The sequence below is a fragment of the Misgurnus anguillicaudatus genome, unplaced genomic scaffold (genome assembly GCF_027580225.2).
Source record: "Misgurnus anguillicaudatus unplaced genomic scaffold, ASM2758022v2 HiC_scaffold_34, whole genome shotgun sequence".
In the NCBI taxonomy this organism is placed as follows: Eukaryota; Metazoa; Chordata; class Actinopteri; order Cypriniformes; family Cobitidae; genus Misgurnus; species Misgurnus anguillicaudatus.
Window position 1 is genome coordinate 5,674,556 of NW_027395284.1, and position 7,208 is coordinate 5,681,763.

The 7,208-nt window shown below is 31.4% G+C and overlaps 1 long non-coding RNA gene across 1 annotated transcript; it reads right to left on the minus strand.

Annotated features, from left to right (window-relative positions):
* Nucleotides 1-4,531: 4,531 nt before the first annotated feature.
* Nucleotides 4,532-5,331, minus strand: LOC141363382 (uncharacterized). The gene is made up of 2 exons (XR_012368886.1): nucleotides 5,295-5,331; nucleotides 4,532-4,832 (listed from the first exon to the last, which is right to left on the minus strand). It is a non-coding gene; the product is annotated as an uncharacterized lncRNA (long non-coding RNA).
* Nucleotides 5,332-7,208: the final 1,877 nt, after the last annotated feature.

A 7,208-nucleotide genomic window follows, 5' to 3' on the forward strand; every position in this document is an offset into this window, starting at 1 on the left:
TGCCTTCAAAATAGCATATCCGCGTGTCATTGTTCATGAACAAGACAGTCAAAATGTTTAGTCAAATGTTGTCAATATACCAAGTGTACCTACACAATTATAAGTGTCAGTATTTTCTGATGTAGTGATGAATTCACCTTTTTACCATTTTTAATGGCAAAATTGTATTAAAGCATTTGCAATTTGTCCAAAACAATGAGAAATTGATTTTATGTTGTGCACAACTGACTTGATGATATAGAGGTTGAACAAAATGTTTTGAAAATTAATTTCTAATCTGAGAAATGGTCCAAAGAGACTTGTAATAAGTAAAAAATGTGTTTTATACAGTCATGTGATGAAGACAAATGCAATTTGGCAACTCCAATTCATCTAACCTGCATGTTTTACCTGTAGGAGGAGACCGGTATACCCGGAGTAAACCCACGCTGACACCGGAAGAACATGCGAACCCCACACAGAAAGGCCACCTGACTTAGCCGCAGCCGGGGCTCGAACCGGGAACCTTCTTGCTGCCCTGTTTGACCTGTTTCTTGCTGCCTCATTATAAAGGTAAGTGTGCAGTTTTATAGTTTCATCAGTACACTGAAAAAAAATTATTCATTGAATTTAATATTTTTTTTTAAGGTAAGTGGTTGCAATCAATTTATTTAAGCTACATTTAAACAAAAGTTTTATATTTTATTTTACTTTACTAATCTTTTTTGTTTAAATGTAGCTTAAATAAATTGATCATTTTTTCAGTGTATTTTATACATGTTAAAAAACATCACTGCAAACACACAAAGAAGACTTAGTAAGACTGAAGTGTATTGGTTAGTTAAGTGGTCACATTTGACAGTTTAGGCAAAAAAAAGTCCAATGAAGTTCAACACTCAGCTCTTAAAGGAGAGAGTTACGACAGCAGGAGTTCAAAATGCTTGAGCGCCTCGTGATTCATGTTGACTTCAGATACTTCCAGAAAGTTGATAGCAGGCCATTCAAAAACACTGAATTAGAGGCAACATACTGATATTTTTGGATAGAAAAATGCATCGATGTACATTATTTATATGATACAGGGTTGGCAAAAATATACTAATAATTTTAGATTTTACAACATACTTGTACGTTTTATAAAACATTTATATTTTGGCCAGGAATTTTTTTTGCTGTATAGGTTGTAAAATTGCCCCTGAAATACATTTTATATATGAAGGTTTAAACTAAATATTTTTTTCAAATGAAAAGAATATTTAAATTAAGCTTTGCTTTTTACAAAATGTATTTAGCATGTATTTAAAACATATTTTTGGCCAGAGTAATGTATTTTTTTGACATATATAAGTTCTAGATGAGAGCTGAGTTGTCGTGACAACCGTGACGCATCATCAGTCAACAAAAGAGCAGCACCAAACTCTGAACTCTTTCAACTCTTCTCTTTTATTGTAAAAGGTTAGTAAAAATTATTACATTTCAAAGAAAAAACATTGTAATTCACACGCTTTAATGTCAAAGTAAAGTTTTTATCGAATATTTGGTAACACTTTAACAGTAACATTAATAAATCCATTAACTAACATGAAGAAACAATCAACAATATAGTTTTTCAGCATGTGTTCTTGTTAATGTTAGTTAATGTCAATACAGTTATTTATGTTAGTTCATGGTGCATTAATTACAGTTTTTCTCAGTTGCTTATATATATATATATATATATACATTTATTTTTAAAGCATTTATATTTATATTGCATGTGAGACAAGTTTTGAATATATTAAAATGAATTATGTTTTCAACTGCAAAATACCTATAAAAGTCAAAGTAAAGTTTTTCTTGAAAATTTGGCAACACTTTGCTGAAATACATTTTGGAATATATTTTCAAAAATATATTTTTCACCATTATATGTATATTTTTTGTACAGACTGTTTCAGCAGTAACAACATAAACAAGCCGCTGCACATAACTTCCGGTAAACTTCGCTAAGAATAAATAACAACAAAGTTCTTTAAACGTAGTTTATTTATATAACAAGCAAAAAAACAACTCATGGATTACTTAGGAAACCAAAACATTTGTTATTTTCGACAAGGCATTTGTTTAAGAGATCAGTTTAGCAACTAGTCAGACCTTAAAAAAAGAAACTGGAAGTAAGGTTCGGATTAGTTTGAAATGTGAATTAAAAACAAATGTATTTTTAAAGCATTTATATTTACATTGCATGGGGGAAAAGTTTTGAACATGTTAAAATTAATTATATTTTAACTGCAAAAATAGAATTATAATTTTATATTTTACACATACTTATACATTTTATAAAACATTTATATTTTGGCCAGGAATTTTTTTACTGTATTGCTTGTAAAATTATTGCCCCTGAAATACATTTTGAAAAATATATAAATATATGAAGGTTTAAACTAAATTAAATTAAGCGTTGCTTTTTACAAAATGTATTTAGCATGTATTAAAACATATTTTTGGCCAGAGAAATTCATTTTTTTTGCCATATGGGAATCTGTTGATTGTATTAATTTCCAACGTTGCACTCTTGGAGTGCATCATCCAGATACTTAAAGTACACTTTATTTTTGGGTATTTTTAGTTTGAATACCACTACTTACACTATTATACTAGAAAATGGCTAATAGTGCATAAGTGTGCGATTTGGGACACACCTTTCAAGTCCTATTGGATAATCAAAATATTGTGTTATAAAGTTTCAGGAAAAATGTTTAAAACCATTTAAAAAGAGAGACATCATCCTATTGAAAATTAAACCAGTGATATAGTGAATTATGTTGTATTTTTATATTGTATATTGATGTTGAGTGTTTCTGCATTAAGTTCTAGATCTAGATTCTAGTTCTAGAGCTGAGTTGTCGTGGCAACCGTGACGCATCATCAGTCAACAAAGAGCAGCACCAAACTCTCAACTCTTCTCTTTTATTGTAAAAGGTTTGTAAAAATTATTACATTTCAAAGAAAAAACATTGTAATTCACACGCTTTAATGTCAAAGTAAAGTTTTTATCGAATATTTTTGTAGCACTTTAACATTAACATTAATAAATCCATTAACTAACATAAACAAACAATCAACAATATAGTTTTTCAGCATGTATTAATTCTTGTTAATGTTAGTTAATGTCAATACAGTTATTCATGTTAGTTCATGGTGCTTTAATTACAGTTTTTCTCAGTTGCTTTGGAGCTTAAAATGTATGCCTGCATTTCTCAGAACAATCTGTACTGCACAACATTATGGATGTCCTGCAAAAGCCTGTAACTTGTTCAAAATCCTTAGTTCATCTCTTAAAAGTAAATGTTTACGTCAGTGAACATGTTAGTGTTATCAAAATAGCAAATCCGCGTGTCATTGTTAATTAACAAGAGAGTCAAAATGTTTAGTCAAATGTTGTCAATAAACCAAGTGTACCTACACAATTATAAGTGTCAGTATTTTCTGATGTAAACTGATGAAATCACATTTTTACCATTTTTAATGAAGAAATGGTATATTGGACAATTGTATAATAATCTGCATGATTGTATTAAAGCATTTGCAATTTGTCCAAAACAATGAGAAATTGCTTTTATGTTGTGCACAACTGACTTGATGATGTAGAGGTTGAACAAAATGTTTTGAAAATTAATTTCTAATCTGAGAAATGCTCCAAAGAGACTGAGAAAAACGAATAAGTAAAAAACGTAAACCCACGCTGACACCGAAAGAACATGCAAACCCCACACAGAAAGGCCACCTGACTTAGCCGGGGCTCGAACCGGGGACCTTTTTGCTGCCCTGTTTGACTCTCATTATAAAGGTAAGTGTGCAGTTTTATAGTTTTATCAGTATTTTATACATGTTAATAAACATCAATGCAAACACACAAAAAAGACTTAGTAAGACTGACGTTTATTCGTTAGTTAAGTGGTCACATTTGACAGTTTAGGCAAAAAAAAGTCCAATGAAGTTCAACACCCAGCTCTTAAAGAAGAAACTAGGGATGCATAACGATTAATCGTGATTAATCTATAGCAGAATAAAAGTTTTTGTTTACATCATATATATGTGTGAACTGTGTATAATTATATATATAATGCACACATGTATGTATAATGTCTGTATTTATATAATATAAATTATACATACGGTACCGGTAAATATACAAATGTATATACACATGTAAACAGTTCTTAACCTGTTAGCTAGCACTTCTATTTTTGAGCATTTTCTGAAAAACGACAACTCCAAACTAAAACATCTGCAGCTCTTAAACCCTATGGTCTATATTCATAATTCTGGTCTTGTTTGAAACTAGACACTTGACATATTGTTGCCTAATAGTCATAACAACTCAGAGTAGTAAAGAAACAGAGTAAAACAAGGTAAAATATACATTAAATGACTTCCGTTTTTCTTTAAATAACATTCACTTAGCAAAAAAGGTATGAAATGGTCATGTAAGATACCTAAGGACACCATATATGTGAACTGAATGTCTGACCATGCTGTGATTCAAATTTGAGAATGATACTCCAAAAAATGTTGTTTCTGTGAGCTTTTATTTCAAAAAAGTCCAGGCGTCCTTTCAGAAAAAGTGCACTTGGAAACTCCAAATATACACATGATAACAAAATGACATGATTATAAAAAGAAAATGAGTCAGGACTACATATTACATGATGTATATCAATTCAGAACTTCTCTGCCCACCAAAGAAGCACATAGAAAAAACTATTTCAGAAAAAAACATTTGCACATTATAACAAAATACTTGTTATTTTGAATGTGGTCGCTCATGAATGCACTCCAGAGTCCAGTCCTCCTCTTTGTCAGCTGAAGACCTGTTACAACACACACACACACACAAAGCAAGAGAGGATTTTAGTTTGAGTCAAAAGTTAGAGGCATACAACTATTTGTATGAGAAACTATGATGTAATATACATGAACATAATACATACATACACACATACACACACACACACACACACACACACACTACATGAATATATTTATTTATAATTACAAATGTCTTATGTTTGCCAAATAACCTATATTTCTCAGCTGGTAATACTTATATTTTCCACCACATATCTTCTTTTCTAGTTTTTAGTTTGTATATTCTGTGCATTGGATTCATATAGCTAAAAATATGATGCATTTATATGACATGTCATAGAAAAATGAAACCATGTAAATCTCGTATCTTAGTCATCTCCAATGTTACTTTATAATCAAAACAGCTAACAAGAAATAAGAAATGTAACGTTAAATAAATAATGAACAAAAGAATCCAAACTTACTTTATCCAAGCGAGCGCAGCTGAGCTCATGGTCCGGTGTTGTGTGAAATTCTGTCCCCGTGAAAAACTGTCCCAATGGGCGGGGCATACATGCATATTCATAGGTTCGCTCCGCTTTGGAACCAGCGATTGGATTGCAAATTCTTGTGTGTGTTTCCAGCTCTTTTTTGATATATTATTTCTATAAGGTAATAAAGCCAAATGATCATATGCCTTGTTTAGATGCACAATTGTTTACATTCTTCACATAATAGGCTAAAATGCTTTGCATGTGCGTTTTGTAAGAACACTTTTTCATGGCTATACAATATCATTTTGCTATTTAGCCTACGTTTATAATGCTAAACAGCAAACTAAAGCACGGAACGAGCACGTATTTCTCCTCATTGTTTTTTGTTGTTGCGATAGTTCATCTCTTGTTTTGTAGTGTATTTTGCTGCATTATTTGCATGCACTGCAATAAATCATATATGTAGCTAACTGCATGTTCAAATAAAGATTTTTATTATTATTATTATATTTATTTATTACATTTTTATATAATGTTTCCTGGTGTGGTTTTGCCTCTTGCCAGTTTTTAACCCAAGTTGGAATTTATAGAGCCTTAACGAAAAAGCCTTGTAATAATTGAAAATGACATTTCTTGTTTATTCAGATTTGCAAAAACATATTTTCTTACTGTTAAAGTAAAGACAAGAAACTCACTCACGAAGGCCGGATTAATCACATATCATGATAAAGTTAGTTATCTTTATTGACAGACTCGAAGTCGCACACACACAATAAACAAACATCCATAAGATATACAAGGCTCACACAACATACAAACATCCACAAACAACCACAATCAAACATAACATAAACTACACATAGCACAATGTGCTCACTGGTTAAAGCATACTCATATTTTCTTATACATTATACACATGTATGTGAACATTACTCTATTTACAGGATTGCTGTAAATAAAAATGGTCTAACATATTTGAAAAGCTATTTACCTAAATACAAGCCTTGCCTAATGCAAAATGTGGTTGTTTCCCTGTGTGCTAAGAGGCTAATTTGGACCAAGACAAAAAGGTAATTTTGATTTGAATCTAGGCCATAAAAAAGCTGTAGTCACTTGAAAACACACACAACACACATGAAGACTCAACTTTTCTTATTGTAATTATTGGACAAATACATTAAGAATTACATTCCATATATGTTCTTTGTTTATGCACAAACACAAGATGGTACAAAATCAACATAAACGATTAAAGTAACACAGATGTACTATCCAACTTTTGTACATAGGCTACTGCCAAAACTGGGTGCTGCAACCACTCCTCCTGTCTGAGCTGTCACCATCGAGTGTCCTCTCTAGACAAATCTGTATGTATTGCAATCTGTATGTATTGTAATATGGGCCAGATAAAAATGTGGCATAATCTGCACGTAAATCGACCCACACAGAGTATTTACATGTGATGTTTAATGCCTTACACTTGGGGAAAGTGTTAAAAGTGAGGTAAGTTAGGTGATGCAACCCATTCATATTTATACATGGTACTGGTAAGTCTGACATTACTTACTGAAAAATCCTTTCAGCCATTGAACCTCTGGAAGGGCAGTGCCATTTTAATGAAAAGGCTTTTTAAGAAATGCTGAATTCTTTAAATGGATATTTTATGTTAGCAATGAATTAGTGAAATAAACTCTTGTTACAATATGCATCTGTACTGCTGCTGGATCCAGGGGAGTATGATGTGCTGATTGGGTCAAATAATGAGAACAACCATTTGACACTCATGGTCAGTTTCTTTTCATTCTCATCTTCTCTTTATCACTCTGTTTAAAAACATGTCATTACCTCATTCGGGAAGAAAATTAAAATGTTGTTTTTATATTTTGGTCTCTCTTCCATTTTTGC